This window comes from Anomaloglossus baeobatrachus, chromosome 6, assembly GCF_048569485.1.
Source record: "Anomaloglossus baeobatrachus isolate aAnoBae1 chromosome 6, aAnoBae1.hap1, whole genome shotgun sequence".
NCBI lineage: Eukaryota > Metazoa > Chordata > Amphibia > Anura > Aromobatidae > Anomaloglossus > Anomaloglossus baeobatrachus.
In genome coordinates, this window is record NC_134358.1 from 542,096,534 (window position 1) to 542,111,031 (window position 14,498).

Consider the following 14,498-nt stretch of genomic DNA (forward strand, 5'->3'; position numbering starts at 1 on the left):
TTGAGATCAGGGCTTTGTGATGGCCACTCCAAAACATTGACTTTGTTATCCTTAAGCCACTTTGTAACCAATTTGGCAGTGGCTTCAGGTCATTGTCCATTTGGAAGACCCATTTCCGCCCAAGCTTTATGTTCATGGCTGATGTCTTAAGATGTTTCAATATTGCAAAATAATCTTCTTTCCTTATGATGCCATCTATTTTGATACGTGCACAAGTCACTCCTGCAGCAAAAAAACCCACAACATGATGCTGCCACTACCGTGTTTCACAGTTGGGATGGTGTTTTTAGGCTTCAAAACTTCTCCCTTTTTCCTCCAAACGTAACAATGGTCATTATGGCCAAACAGTTCAATTTTAGTTTCATCAGACCACAGGACACGTCTCCAAAAATGAAAGTCTTTGTTCCTGTGTGCATTTCAAAACATTAATTTGTCTTTTTTTATGTTTCTTTTGGAGTAATGGCTTCTTCCTGGCAGAGTGGCCTTTCAGCCTATGTTGATACAGTACTCGTTTCACTGTGGATAATGACACAATCTTACCAGCTTCTGCCAGCATCTTCACAGGGACTTTTTGCTTTTGTTCTTGGGTTGATATGCAGATGTCTGACCAAAGCACGTTCATCTCTGATACACTGAACCTGTCTCCTTCCTGAGCAGTATGATGGCTGGACGTTCCCATCTTGTTTGTACTTGTGTATAATTGTTTGTACAGATTAAAGAGGCACCTTCAGGTATCTGGAAAATGCAGCCAAGGATGAACCAGACTTGTGCAAGTCCACAATTCTCTTCCTATGACCTTGGCTGAATTCTTTTGACTTTCCCATGATGCTACACAAAGAAGCCGTGTGTTTCAGGTGTGCATTAAAACACATCAACAGGTGTTTCTCTAATAAACTCAGATGTTGTCAATAAACCAATCAGAAGCTTCCAAAGACATGAAATCATCATATGGGCCGTTCCATATTGTTGAAAGGCTTAGTACTCTTATTGTATGTAAACTTTTGAGTTTGCAGAAAGTAATAAAATTATCTTCACATATTCTCTCTCTCTCATTATTCTGGCATTTGGCAAATATAAAACATTTTGGTTCCTAATTGATCTAAAATGGTAAACGTTTATTCTGATTTCATGTCAGATAGTGAGAAAAACATGCAGATGGTTTTTTTTTTTTACATAGTGTATCTAAACTTCTGGTTTCAACTGTACTTTGTATTCCAGTGACTACATCTTTAAACCCCCATACACATTAGAGTAATCTCAGCCGAACCCTCTGATATTGATGGATCCAGATGACAGATTCTGATGGATATTCGGAGATGTTGATCAGGCTTATCTAATTTTGGAGTGCGGATTTCTCATTGAGAACACAGGAGCATCGGCCAAACGAGCGCCCCTGTGTATGAGAAAGTTGGTTGAGATAGCTGTCAGCCGAATGATCAGCCAATGAATCACTCGGCTGACAGCTATCTAATGTGTAAAGCCAGGTTTATTTACAGTATATACACCAGTCCCAGTGTCTCCTATGTGATGTATATACACCAGTCCTAGTTTCTTCTATGTGATGTATATATGGAAGTCCCAGTGTCTCTTATGTGATGTCTATACGGCAATCACAGTGTCTCCTATGTGATGTCTATACAGCAGTCCCAGTGTCTCTTATGTGATGTATATATACCAGTCCCAGTGTCTCCTATGTAATGTATATACACCAGTCCCAATGTCTCATATGTATTGTCTATTTGGCATGTCTCCTATGTGATGTGTATACAGTAGTTACAGTGTCTCCTATGTGATGTATATACACCAGTCCTAGTGTCTCCTATGTGATGTATATACGGCAGTTCTAATGTCTCCTGTGGGTTGTATATACGGCAATCTAAGTGTCTCCTATGTGATGTATACACACCAGTCCCAATCTATGTTATCTATATACAACAGTCTCAGTGTGTCTCCTATGTGATGTATATACACCAGTCCCAGTGCTTCCTATGTATTGTCTATACAGCATTCCAAGTGTCTCCTACGTGATGTATATACACCAGTGCCAATGTCTCCTATGTGACGTAAATACACCAGTCCCAGTGTCTCATATGTGATGTGCACAACAGTCCCATTGACTCCGATATATACAGAAGTCCCAGTCTCTCCTATGTGATGTATATATGTCAGTTCCAGTGTCTCTTATGTGATGTACATACGGCAGTTCTAATGTCTCCTGTGGGTTGTATATATGGCAATTGAAGTGTCTGCTATGTGATATAAGTACACCAATCTGTTATTTATATACAACAGTCTCGGTGTGTCTCCTATTTGATGTATATACAGCAGTCCCAGTATCTCCTATGTGATGTATATATACAAGTCGCAGTGTCTCCTATGTGATGTATATACACCAGTCCAATACCTCCTATGTATTGTCTATATGGCAGTCCCAGTGATTCCTATGTGATATATACACAACAGTCCCTATGTCTCCTGTCTGATGTACATAAAACAGTTCCAGTGTGTCCTATGTGATGTATACACCAGTTCCAGTGTCTGCAATGTGATGTATTTACGGCAGTCCCAGTGTATTCTTAGTGATGTATATATGGCAGCTTCAGAGTTTCTTATCCGATGTACATACAGCAGTTCCAATGACTCATGGGATGTATAAACAGCAATCTAAGTGTCTTCTTTGTGATCTATGTACACCAGTCCCAATCTATCCTATTTGATATACATAAAGTAATCCTAGTGTATCCTATGTTATTTCTATACAACAGTCTCGGTGTGCCTCCGATTTGATGTATATACAGCAGTTCCAGTATATTCAATGTGATGTGTATACAGCAGTTTTGGTGTCTCCCAGCTAATGTGTACAACAACCAAAGTGTCTCCTATCTGATTTATATACAGAAGTCCCTATGTTTCCTATATGATGTAAATTTACCAGACTTGGTGTCTTGGTATTTGATGTATATACAACAACCTCTGTGTCTTCTATGTGATACACGCACAGCAGTCTTGGTGTATACTATGTGATGTACATACAGCAGTCTCTGTTGTGATGCATATACAGAAGTCTCACTGTCTCCTATGTGATATATACACAGCAGCACCAACGTATACTATATGATGCATATACAGCAGCTGATAAATTTCCCACATTGAGGAGACATGCAATGTAATATACATATGAGTGCGGAACAACTTATTGCATCACGTTCTTTGCAAAACTTATCATTGCACAGAGCGCTCAAGATTGACCGATGCAAACCAGCACAAGCAGTTGTGAATAGCAACATCACCAATGTCACCTTGCATCACATGCCTCAACAAGAAAAGAAGCTACAGCCATAATATTAGGGGTGAGTTAATTATATGTTTGACCAAATATAGCAGGATACATTTTAAGTTGATCATTTTGTACGGCCCCCAAATGAGATTATAGATATCAAAATGGCCCTTGGTAAAAAATAAAAAAATTGATCTAGACAATCAGATTAATTACTTTGTCATCCAGTGATCACGTCTCCTGTAAGATTATACAAGTTACAATGTAGACCAGTGTTTGCATATTATTCTACAACTTGAAAGATCAGATGTTACATTATAGACCAGAGATTACATCTTACCTTGGCCAGTGGTTACATTTAACTTATTAATGACCTATCCCAATCATAGGTGATTAATATTTAATTCCTGGTCACTCCCTTTAAGGTTATCTTTAGATAGGGTGCATCTGCTGGCAATTTTCCATCCAGATTGGAGATGTGAATTGTGGTGTAGAGGGTCATCCTTAATTCAGAACTGCCGTATATCATCAGGAGTAGGGAGCATCTGCATAAAGTACCTATCGTTCTGGATGACCCATCATATCTATACATTTACAGACAGATTACTGATTTCAATAGGTACAATGAACTACTAAAACTTCCCTGTGGGGGCGCTGCAGGTATAGTGAAGACCTACAATACCAAATGATTACTGTGCAGACCATAGATGACCAGCAGTGGGACACTCCTTATCATTGTGGAAGCCATTAATACAAATGTTGGTTCCAAACCAATAACCCCCTCTAAGGAACAATTCACTTAAATAATTAAATTAAATGACTGTTTCCTGCGATTTCTGAGTCAGCTTATTCCAGACATCCATGTGCTGCCGGCTTAACATTCACATTCCATTCATAACATTGTGTTTCGTCTTGCGACAAGAAAACAGAATGAATCCTACAAAGAATACAATGTAACATCAACTATGTCAATGGCAAAACAAAGATGTAGTCTCAGTATTTGAGCCTATAATGTAGAGTTTTGAGTGAGTAATTGAAGAAATATTTGTAAAGAAATGTCTCAGAAGACATCATAGATCCATGAGGCACCATAATTCCATTAGACATAAGAGATCCTGAAGGCACCAAAGATTCAAAAGGATCCATAGATCCAGAAGGCACTAAACATCCAACAGGCACCATAGATCCATAAGGAACCACTGATATGGGAAGCCATGTAGATCTAGGAGACACAATAGATCTAGGAGGTACCATAGAATCAACAGGCAACATAGATCTGGAGGTATTTAAGATCCAGGAGGCACCATAAATCTGGGTTGGCACCATAGGATTTGGAGGCACCATAGATCCAGGAGGTATCAGAATTATTCCAAAAAGATTACAATGTAACATCAACTATGTCAATGACAAAACATAGACCTAGTCTCAGTATTTGAGCCTATAATGTAGAGTATTGAGTGCAGATTGTATTTTATATAACAAATATGAAGAAATGTCAGTAAAGAAATGTCTCAGAAGACATCATAGATCAATGAGGCAACAAAATTCCATTAGACATCATAGATCCTGAAGGCACCAAAGATTCAAAAGGATCCATAGATCCAGAAGGCACTAAACATCCAACAGATCCATAAGGAACCATTGATTTGGAAAGCGTTGTGGATCTAGGAAACACAACAGATCTAGGAGGCACCATAGATAATGAGGCATCATAGATCTGGATATATTTAAGATCCAGGAGGAACCATAAATATGGGTGGCACCATAGGATTTGGAGGAACCATATATACAGGTGGCACTAGAATGAATCCTATAAAGATTACAATGTAACATCACCTGTGTCAATGACAAAACATAGACCCAGCACAAGCATAGACGTTTCGGTCAAAAGACCTTCATCAGTGTGCGTGCAGAGGGACCCTCTGAATGCACACTGATGAAGGTCTTTTGACCGAAACGTCTGTGGTTGTGCTGGTCCTACAAGTTCTTCCCAATAAAAAACACTACTCATATTGATCTTGAGTGTACTTGAGACGGTTTTGGTCCCTACTCGTGCACCACCCCAGAAGTGCCGTATTTATAAACTCACAAAACATAGATCCAGTCTCAGTATTTAAGCAAATAATGTAGAATATAGAATACAGATTGTATTTTATATAACAAAGTTGAAGAAATATTAGTAAGGAAATGTGTCAGAAGACATCACAGATCCATGAGGCACCAAAATTCCTTTAGACATCATAGATACTGTAGATTCAAAAGGAACCATAGATCCAGAATCCACTAAACATCCAACAGGCAGCATAGATGTATAAGGAACCTGTTACGGTTGCTGCGAGCACTGGAGACTAAGTCCAGATTTCTTGCTACTGCACATGTGCGAGCGCTGGAGACTAAGTCCAGATTTCTTGCTACTGCACATGTGCGAGCGCTGGAGACTAAGTCCAGATTTCTTGCTACTGCACATGTGCGAGCGCCGGAGACTAAGTCCAATCTTGGAGCCATTGCACATGTGCGGGTGACATCATCGCTGACACGAGGTCACATGTCTCTGACACCTTCTATGCCGATTGGTCGCTGGTCATGTGCTTGTGACGTCTTGCTCGGTGATAGGCCAGCATGACGTCACTCCTGTCATTCTGGCAGCGGATTGGCTCTGGTGTCCTCCATCTTGGATGAGGCACAGAGTCTATATAAGACCCTGACACACGCCGCATGGTGCTCAGTCCTCTTGGTTCATGCATATGAGTAGACGCTCTGTGCGCGTTCCTCTAGGCATTCCTCTGTCTATGCTAGGTGAGCGCTACCGGCAGGGTAGCGTTCTTATACCTTACAGCTTCGGCTGCTGTCCGTATCCTTACCTCTTAGGGGAGCGGACATAGGCAGGTGCCTGAGGCACATGGTCTGGCTGGGCCTTGTGATTCTACTCGTAGGTGGACGTTGCCGCTAGGGTAACGTTCCTTATACTGCGTCTGGCAGTTGTTCGTATCCTCGCACACTAGGGGAGCGAACAGAGGTAGGAGCTTTGTGCGGCTTACGCTGCTGTTCGTCTCTTTTGCACCACTAGAAGAGCGGACCTAGGCAGGTGCCATATCTAGTGGTTCGTGTCCTCGCACACTAGTGGAGCGAACGCAGGTAGGAGCTTTGTGCGGCTTACGCTGCTGTTCGTCTCTTTTGCACCACTAGAAGAGCGGACCTAGGTAGGTGCCATTTCGCACACATTGCCTTTGTCTCTGTGATTATTAACAGAGATCATTCCACACACCCTCCAAGTAAGGGAGGAATTGCTTTACTTTCTTATTATATCCTTCTGTGAGTTAACAGAGGTATTGCACTCTGCCATAGTCTGCAGCAAAGTCTTTGCACGGTGGACCCTGACTGTCTGATACTCCTTTCGGTTATTATCAGACAGCCCCCCGTAACAGAACCATTGATTTCGGAAGCCTTGTTGATCTAGGAGACACAATAGATCTAGGAGGCATCATAGATCCAAGAGGAATCATAGATCTGGAGGTATTTAAGATCCTGGAGGCACCACTAAATATGGGTGGCACCATAAGATTTGGTTTGGAGGCACCATAGATCCAGTAGGTACTATCAATTCAAGAGGCATCATAGGTCTAGAGGCACTAAAGGTTTAAAAGGTATCAGAGATCAATGAGGAACCATTACTCTGAGGAACAACATAGGTATAAAAGGCATCACAGATCTGGGAGCTGATAAAGATTCAGGTGGCGCCATAACTCAGAAGAGACACACAGACCTAGAAGACACCATAAATACAGGAGGCAACATAGATCTGAAGACACTAAAGATTTTGTAGGTATCATAGATCTATGAGGAACCATTGTTCTGAGAATCATCACAGATCTAGGAGGCAACATAGATCCTGGAGGCACTAAAAATTCAGGATGCACCCTCAGTTTTGAAGAGAAGCAGAGATATGGAAGACACGCTAAATTATGGAGGCTCTTCAGATCCAGAGGCAGTAAAAGTCCAGAAATCAAGGATGCACCATATATACAGGAGGCTCCATCAATCTACAAGGCCTCATAAATCCAGGAGACATTATAGTTCTTGGATACAACATAGGTCCAGAATGCAACATGGATCCATAAGGCACTGTTAATCTGAGAGACGGCACAGATTCAGTAGGCTCCAAAGATGCAGTAGGTGTACCGCCCCGTGGGCTCGGCTGCGACCGCCGAGCCGCTTGGATCCATGCTCGTACTGCGGGTGGTGGCTCGAGCCTCTCACAGACCCGGGGGTCACATCGCTCTGCAAGGGAGTTGGCGCTACACGCGGGGACTTGGGTGAGGAGTCCCACGGCCGGGGCCGTGGTGGTTTGATTTGGGATGTAAGTTCGTGGCGCCACCCACGGGTTGTGGTGATTGTAGACACCAGCGTTGCGGTGAAGGTATGGGGGCTCCCGGGAGCGGTGTAATGGCGTAGCTAGGTGTTGACCCCTCCGTGTGTAGGGGGTGTTGGTCCCGGGGCCCAAGTGGCGAGGGCCGGGGTGCAGGGTGAAGTGTTGCTGTGCGGCGCGGTATGTGGCCCGAAGGCACTGGCGTACTCACTATGACACAAGACACTGGAGTCTCTGGTAAACCAAACGGAGTGATGAACGGGGCCCGCAGCCGGCTGCAGCTTCTCCCAGAATAGGTTGGTGGTTTCCGCCTTTCTCCTGCACCTATTGTGTGTAAATGTTTGACTCCTATGCCTAGACACCGGTAGTCCGCTCCCCGACTTGCATATGCCGTAGGAGCCCATTTGCCCGCAGACGCTGGCCCTTTGGGTCTCTATGCCTTGGCGGTGGCTTTACCCTGTATGGTTGGGCTGTTGTCTTCTAAAGGGACTTGTGAGGGATTAGGTCCTAAAATCCAGTCCGCAATCAGTTGATTTGACTCGGCTCTGTCGGTTCAGGGCTTTGTACTGGGTATGAGTACCTCTCCTGGTGCTCCGGTTTCCAATTGGTTCCCCGGTTCGGTACTGGCGGGCCACCGCCCGACCCCAGTCCCTACGGTTCCACCGGCTGTAATCCCAGCTCCTGCAGGCGGCCACCACCATCTGCCTCCTTGCCAATGGTGACTGGGCTCCGACCCAGCCACCCGGTAGTCTCTTGGCAGGCCTGGACACAGGACTGCCCGTGAACTTGTCTGCTCTACACCTCCTCCAGACTACTCTGCTCACAACCTTGAACTTGTGCGTGTGTTTTCCCGCCTCCAGGCCTGTGAACTCCTCGGTGGGTGGAGCCAACTGCCTGGCTCTGCCCCTCTAGTGTGGACATCAAACCTGGAGGGTGGTGACAAGGGTTTCTTGATTGGCTGCTGTCACCTTACCGGGAGGGGGAGTGGTGTATGTGACTACCTGGGACGACCTGACTAGTCCAGGGCGTCACATAGGCACCATCTTTTGATCTATCCATCCATCCATCTATCCATCCAGTCATCATCTCAAGTACCATTACATTACATTCTGAAGTGCTGGTTTTGCTACTATACATGGGAGACTAGGAGACGGCACAGGACGCTGCGTCTTCTAATGCACAGTTACAAGCGACCACAGCATTGACAGCAGCCACTCAGTCCTGCTGCTTGGAAGCAAATATTACCATGCGTGTAATTTAGAAAAGCAATAACTGTACACTCTCCTGCGGTACGATCGTTAATCTGTATAATTGGACATAAACTTTACATTTGCATTGAATATTTAGCATTACTTTTACATGTGATAAAGTGTAACCCTGGAGCCATTGGATCCCACCAGTCCGGCGGGGAACCAATATTATTCCATTTACAGGAATATGAACTTCCGCTGTAACCAGGAACATGACTAATTTATAAGTGACAGTAAAAAGCCAAACAACTTTATTCCTCATGTCAGAATATTTACTTTCACGCTCGTATTGATTCGGAGGAATGACTGTTCTAGTAGCGGGGAAGGCAGCGTGCATTGTGCTAGGGCTATGATCAAAGGGTGGTGCTATGGAAGGAGGCATGTCATTACCCTCACAGTGCCAGTGCTGGTTACAACATGGTCGTGGTAAGGTCAGGAGCTCCCGGTATTCAGTTACCTTGATGAGTCGCAGACGTTTTCTGTGTATACTAACACACCGCTCTATAGGTTTATACACCATGGAGGTTGCTATATACTATCACTAGTAGAGATTAGTGAGTAAATTCTAATTGATTTTGCCATGAATTTTCCCCCCAAATTTGTATCTTAACGAATCCAGATTTTTGGGTTTCAATTTGCTCAAATCCAATTGGCAGCTATGTTGCCAAATTCTGAGGGTGGGAAGAGGTTCTCTCTGCATTCCGGCCCTGTCTCAACCGTCTTCCAATTAGCCTTCGTTGGCCTTCTTGTTCTTCTGCATCCCGACTAGAACCTACACGGTCATGTGGGGCATGGACGGACGTCATTACCATGAATTATGTGCATAGCATGGCAGGGGAAAGCATGGGGCCTAGTCAATGACAGTGCTAAAAGACAGAAGGCCTGGAATTAGCGGGGAGAAAAAGGCCAAAGAAGAGCAAATCAGAGCTCCAGATAGTGGTGGGTCGAGTATGGTGAGAGCTAGGGAAACGGTTTAACGGGAGTGTATCAGCCCAAACTGACAGTATAAAGTAAGCATAGGGATACAGCCCCTATATAAATCGCACCTTTAATGTTCTAGTCGATGCTTCTGTTCTGCAGAGACTGAAGTTTATTCAAATGTGCCAATTAAGGTGCTCGGTGCACCCTAGTCATGACTTTGAGGCTCAATGCAATGTTCCACCCACTGGTTTTGCATGTCCCAATGCCTAATTGACAGGACTCACTTGCATGGAGCGAGCCCTGTCTCCCTAGAAAGCTTAGGCAAGCCAGTACTGTCAACCACCAGAGAGGGAGGCAGTGGCCTGAAAAGCCAGTGGGTGGAACAGTCCACCAAGCCTCTTGGTCATCCCTTGGCTGCATCCAGTGCCCTTATTCGCATATTCAATTAAACTTTGCTCGCCTTCTTTATTTAAGTCATGTGATCTGATCACATGATGCTTGTGATAGAAACGGAATCCCTCATTTCTATGGGGTACACTTTTGAAGGAGCTTGCTCTAGAAGACGTTTGTCTTGTGTGCAGCTGTGGTGTTTGTTGCACTGAAGCTGCCAAGAGAGTTTTTTCTTTGCATGTCTATTTCACCTGTCTGTTTTTGTACCCTCGTGTTTTTGCATTGTAGTGGTCGAGTCTAGTGATCTTGTCAGCCTGCTCACTAGCCAGGGTGAGTGTAAGACTAGCTGAGCTCGCCAACAGGTTGCAAGAACCTGTGTAGGGACACTAGGAAGCTCAGGAGTCAGCTTGAGGTGAGTTCAGGAGGTGCCCCCTCACCCCTCTCCCTAGCGGCAGGGACCTCCGTTGTATGGTGATCCCTGTGTTCCCCGGGTGTTGTTTCATCTTCAGGTATTGGGCTAACCCTGCTAGTCACGTGAGTGACACTATTTACAAAGTTGCTTCATGTTTTTTTAGAAGATGCACAGATGCAAAAAAAAATAGATTACAAGAAAAACATGTCCTTTACATATTACATCTTAGTAGGAAATAGAAATCTTTTTTTCTTGTTTTAGTTAATATTGGAGTAGTGTATTTACTGTAAAAATTATGCCTTGGGGGTTTTGCTGAGCCCACCAGTGCAGTGGAAAGAAACATTTATAGAAAATAAATCTCTCCACTCAAAATTGAGTTAAAATCTGACCGTCACTTTCCCCGGTTAACTTGTTGAAAGCAGTGAGCTGCGGAGGGGCCATTAGGATCTTTGGGCCATTAACAAGCGCATATTGATTTTCATGTTGAAGCTAATGTGAAGCCCCTCCAGTGTTGTGTCGGTGCATTACCTTCAGGGACTCCACGCAGCTGGATCTTGTCACAGGTAGGAGATCTTCTATTTAGGATTGTCGTGACGCCACTCTCAGAATTGCGGTCAGTGGAGACCGCCACTGCAGGTTAAGGGATGCCTGGGGCTGATGGTGGGTGCAGTCAGTTGTAATAGCCTCCTGAGAGTGAGGCAAGCCCCAGGGCCCTGTGTAAGTGTGTGGAACCACAAGGCGCAGAATAACTCAACACAAGCAGAATGTCTTTCAGGGGTTTTACTCACTGATGGTGGCAGGGTGAGTAACCCGGGCGTAGCTGGGATGAACCAGGCTGGAACCAGGTGTCCTTCAGGCTGACTGATGAGGGTGGCTACTGACTCGCCTTCCTTAGCCCTCTGTTGTTTGTGGTAACCCCGACTTTCAGTCCCTATGGGGGTCACCCAGGGAAGTTGCTGCTCCCCTCGTTTCGGCCCGTTTGCTTGTAGCCTGGACCAGGTCACTCCGGCTGCTTGCCTCCTGTGAACTATGGGCCCTCGTTTTGCTACGTGGCTGCGGACTCTGTGGTGTTGTCTTGGGGGTGTAAAGTGCCCCCTCAAGCAGGTTTGGCAAGGGAAAGGTGAATCTATCCCTGCACTGGGACCTGTTACCACTGCGGGCCTGGTACCACCCTGACAGTCTCCTTACTTTCCACTCCGTTGCTCTTTCTTTAGCTGTGTGTGGATTTCGGGCAGCAATGCCAGGTGACCGTTCTCCCCCGTCAGTAGTCACTGCGCGTACGTTGTCAGAATCGTGTAGAGCTACAGGGTCTGCTTCTGCTCTCCCTGAACTTCACCACTCAACTGCCTGGCTCACTGTTCCCTCCTCTCCTGTTCTTGCCTACGTCACCTAGCAACCAGGCTCTCTACCACACCCCTTGAGTGGAGATGGAGGCCTCGCCCCCTCCTGGGATCCCCAGGGGTCCTCCCAAAGGTACATGTGTGAGACCTGATCACTATGCGCCTGTGTAGTCACACCTCGGTCAGCCTTCTGGATTACCTGTTTTGTACTGTCCCCAGCATGGGTGCAGTACTCAGTGGTGCCTGACCAGGTCAGGGGCGCCACACTAATTTTGCTAATGATTGGGCGATGTGTCATTGGGACTTGGAGAGTAATGCAGAAATCTAAAGAATGCTCCAACTGTACGGCTGGTTAACAGGGCAGATTATCCTCATATATAAAGCACTACACTTATACAATCATTAAAAAAAGTAACATTTCATTATATATGGCTAGGACCAAAGATACCATATGGCTAAAAGCATCTGATCCCTCCCCCCATCTAATTTAAGGGGTTGTACTGTTTGGAAGTTATCCCCTAACTACGGGATAGGGCATAACTTCCTGATCGCTGAGGGTCTGACTCCTGTATACACTATGGATCCTTGTACAACATACAGTGCCTAGAAAAAAGGATTTTTGTGTACTCACCGTAAAATCGTTTTCTCTTAGCCATCATTGGGGGACACAGGACCATGGGTGTGATGCTGCCTATCCATAGGAGGACACTAAGTAGATGCAAAAGCATAGCTCCTCCTCTGCAGTATACACCCCCTGGCCAGGCCAGGCAACCTCAGTTTTAGTACACAAGCAGTAGGAGAAAAAAACAGTAAAAACTTACAAAAAAAAAAAAAGAGTCATCACCGAATAGGTACTGAGAGAACCAAGGCCCAACAGGGCAACAGGGTGGGTGCTGTGTCCCCCAATGATGGCTAAGAGAAAACGATTTTATGGTGAGTACACAAAAATCCGTTTTTCTCTGACGCCTCATTGGGGGACACAGGACCATGGGACGTCCTAAAGCAGTCCATGGGTGGGTAAACAATAAACAACGCAACCCAAGGACTAGGAACCAGTCCCAGATAGCCAGGAGCGCCTACTGAGATAGGCACTCCACTATCTTTTGCAGAATTTTCCTACCTAGGTTCGCCTCAGCCGAAGCCTGGGTATGGATTCAGTAATGCTTTGAAACAGTATGTAGGCAAGACCAGGTCGCAGCCTTACACCTCTGTTCCACTGAAGGCTGATGCCTAATGGCCCAAGGGGCATCAACTGCTTGCGTGGAATAAGTCCGCAGCCCACTAGGAATGGGCTTAAGTTGCAAGCGGTAGACTTCCTGGATCGCAGAGCGAATCCAGTGAGCCAGCGTTGCCTATGAAGCTCCCTGTCCATTCTTAGGCCTTTCAGGAATGACGAACAAGGAGTCTATGTTCCTAAAGGGGTTGTCCTGGGTACGTAATATCTGAGAGCCCTCAGAAGATCTAGCGAATGTAGAAACCTTTCCACCCTATGGACTGGGTGTGGACAAAAAGGAAGTCAGAACAATGTCCTCTTTCATATGAAACGGGGAAATAACCAATCGGAAGAAAAACCGGAAGGGGGCGTAGAACCACCTTGTCCTGATGAAAGATCAGAAAGGGTTTGCGGCAAGAGAGTGATGCCAGTTCCGAAACTTGTCTGATGGACGTAATCGCCACTAAGAATGTTACCTTCCAGGAGAGAAGAGCAAGAGAAGATTCCTTAAGAGGTTCAAAAGGGGACCTCTGGATACCGTCCAAAACGAGATTGAGGTCCCATGGGTTCAGCGACCGTTTATACAGGGAAACTTCATAGGAAACACTCTTGAGGAAAGTCTTGACTTGCGGATTGCAAGCTAGGCGGTATTGATATAAGATTGAGAGAGATGAAACTGGCCCCTTAAGGGAGCTGAGGGCCAACCCCTTTTGCAACCTGACTGCAAAAAAAAATAATTAAGAATTCTGGGGATCGCCAGAGGCATAGATTGGACATTAGATTCCCTGCACTGGAAAAGGAAAGTTTTTCACGTACGGTGGTAAATATGGGATGAAGGCCGGCTTTCGGGCACTGTACAAGGTGGAGATGACCGCAGGAGAGAATCTCCCTCTTTTTAAAGTCCAGGTCTCAATGGCCAGGCCGTCAGCTTCAGGGCTCTGGAGTTCTGATGGGAAATGGGCCCTTGGGTCAGCAAGTCTGGGATACTTACGAGGCGCCATGAGCAATTGTACTAATTCAGCATACCAGGCGCACCTGGGCTAGTCTGGTGCTATTAGTATCAACGGGACTCCTTCTGCCTTGATCTTCCCGATTACTCGCGGCAGCAGGGGCAGAGGCGAAAAACATGTAAGTTGGACGGAAACGACTTCAGGAGACTAGAGCATCCGCGCCAATGGACTGTGGGTCACGTGACATGGCTAAGAACGCGGGTACCTTTGCGTTCAACCTTGAGGCCATTAGATTATTATTATTTATTATTATTTATTTGTAGAGCACCATTAATTCCACGTCTGGTGTACTCCAGTGAGTGCAGATGTGTGGGAACAC